This window comes from Opisthorchis viverrini (genome assembly GCF_000715545.1).
Source record: "Opisthorchis viverrini unplaced genomic scaffold opera_v5_440, whole genome shotgun sequence".
Classification (NCBI taxonomy): domain Eukaryota; kingdom Metazoa; phylum Platyhelminthes; class Trematoda; order Opisthorchiida; family Opisthorchiidae; genus Opisthorchis; species Opisthorchis viverrini.
In genome coordinates, this window is record NW_008752103.1 from 329,260 (window position 1) to 331,865 (window position 2,606).

Below are 2,606 nucleotides of genomic sequence, written 5' to 3' on the forward strand. Positions count from 1 at the left end.
CAGCAACACCAGATATATCTGATTTCATGTCTCTGAACGTTCCAAGCTGCCTTAATTGCGCAATCTATTCAATACACGTCCCTCATAAGCACTTATGCCAAATCCAGTTAGCATCAACCGCATACCTATTGTTTGCACGTAAATATCGATTACCGTTTTTGAAATCGGGCAGTGTTGCCTCACTGAAGCAGTTTGGAATTGTAGCAGCTTTTGACTGTCTCTTATTTCGGGTGTCATTTTAACTCGCATCAAAGTGCATTCTAGCTAACCTTCCGGACACTTCTTATTTTGGCTCCTCAATTTAGAAATGGCTGTCTTATTACCTCGATTAAATGGCAGCAACGAACCATCGTGAACCCTCGATAATATGCTAACTACATTAACAGCCATAAACGGTTCATCCAAGAGGTTTCTTGTACGGGGCTGTCCACAGGCCCATGTAGGCGCCCAAGTAAGGCGTCGCGATGATGGTACCGCGACCACCATACCCAGTCTGATGGCTCGCCCGTAATTCAGCATTACTCTAATATTTCCCAGACAGAGCCCCGTATACGGAATTGAACTTGTGAAAGAGGCAAGCCATAATTACAGCCGGAAACCAGGCTGGCCGAATTTGAACGAAAACTCATCGGGTACGAAAGAGCCCGTCCCAGAGACGGTCAGGGCCAGATGAAAAATTCGCTGGCAGTTTCAGTTACTGGCTCAAGCGGACTAGGGGTTTCAGTCAAGATTCGGCGACGCTGTTTTGGAGTCGAGCATAATAGCTTTTTGGTAAAATGAGATGATGGCAACACGCAAATCGGGACACGAACCTATAGAGAGTTACTGAATTTTGTGGGAAGCACAGAAACACGGAGATGGTTAAATTCGAACGGGCAGTTCAACAATTTGGAATAAATATATCACAGAGGCGGTTGAGATCAGGTGAGGAGTTTGTCCTATCCGTAATTAATGGAAAGNAGGAATCGCACACCGTGCCAACAACGACCTGACATGTTTCAGTTTTTGGACAGAACCGTAACGGACTTCTCATTTAAGGTGATTAGGCTGGGTTGTGCAATTCTTTGGGCAGCGAGATTCATCTCAGGCTGGCCGAGGAAAGAAGGTTTAACCAAGCCGATGGGGGATCGCAATTTTTCTTAGCCCGTTTTGTGATCCTGTCGTTGTAGATCGTAGGCCAGGTGGAGTGGATAATGGTCATTCAGATCGTCCAAACAGGGCGTTGCCGAAGTTCAAAGCTTGGGAAGAAGAGGGGGTGGGATGAGATTAGTAGAGCATGGTGAGTTTGAAGAGACAACAATATGCATAGAAAGAAAAACTTTACGTCTGCCGCAATTATGGTGACGACAAAGGGCTATATGGAGTAGGATATAGATGCAGCTGCACTTAATAGACTACCGATCATAGGTTGGGTTTGCCAACATACGGTACTGAAATTCAACGGATCTAGTAAACGCCGATATAAGCGCGCAGAATGGTGGTGCGGAAATCCGATGTATAGGAGATGACGGGGGCAAACTTCAAGGATAACTGGTTAATCTGGTATTTACTACATGAGTTAGACAGTGAAAAGAAGGCCTTCGCTGAGGGGTTATTTTTAGAATAGAAAATGCGAACAGTTACAGAATATTGGACGGGGAAGCAAAACTATCATATGCATCTTGTTTATAAAAACGGAATATCTGTCTTTTCTTCGAATGCGTCTTTTTGAACTTTCCTGGATATTCATTAACCGCTGCTGAAGTGGAAGCAAATGCTGAAAAGGAAATCCACACATTCCGCAACAGATCTCACTTTTCGAGAGACGCAAAGCGGATTTACGAGAAAACATACTACTCACATGCCTCTTACATCAGTAATATCGCCGTTACACCAGTAGAGCAAGTATATACACGAGAAATAGTCACCAGTCCCCGAAGTACTGCTGCCAGCTTTAACCTGTAAGTGGTGCATAGCGATGAAGACTTTCGTGCCCACCACTGGGAGCGGCAGCTAGATGTGTTTTGTTTGGTTGAAGAGGTGAGCTTTGGTGTGGTGTAGCCTGTGTTCTGACAAAGGCAGATACAGCTATGCTCATCGAAGTAGGTCATGGGCATTGCAGGCTATCCGAGGTGAATTTTTAATCTTACCTCTATTGTTTTTTTGACAGATGAGAAACCAGTATTTCCATATGTGAATTATGGCGCTGCCAGATACATAACTCAACCGAGGTGAGCCCAACACCAACAGCGACAAACCGAATTCAACAGTACTTTTTTATTTCCTGAACTTAAAGGTAAGGCTCCGAATCGCCGGCGATGGGCGATGCACCCGTGCTTACCGGAGGAGTGGCAGGTATACGAACGCACCACGGTGCAACGTAGCAGAGCAACCCTGCCTGTCGGGTGTACCTGTCCACCAAATGGGGTTTTCATCTCTCGGGAATGCTACCAGATCTGCAAGATAGAAAACCCTCCAGGCAGTCATAATCGCGGTTTGTGCATCATTAAATAACCCAGCTACCCTTTTTTCTGGTCGAGGGAAAGCATAGCCAGTAAAGACAACTCAGTCAGTTCGAACAAGCAAACAGCATACAGAAGCCGTTGGAAGCAAGTCGTGAGGGGAAA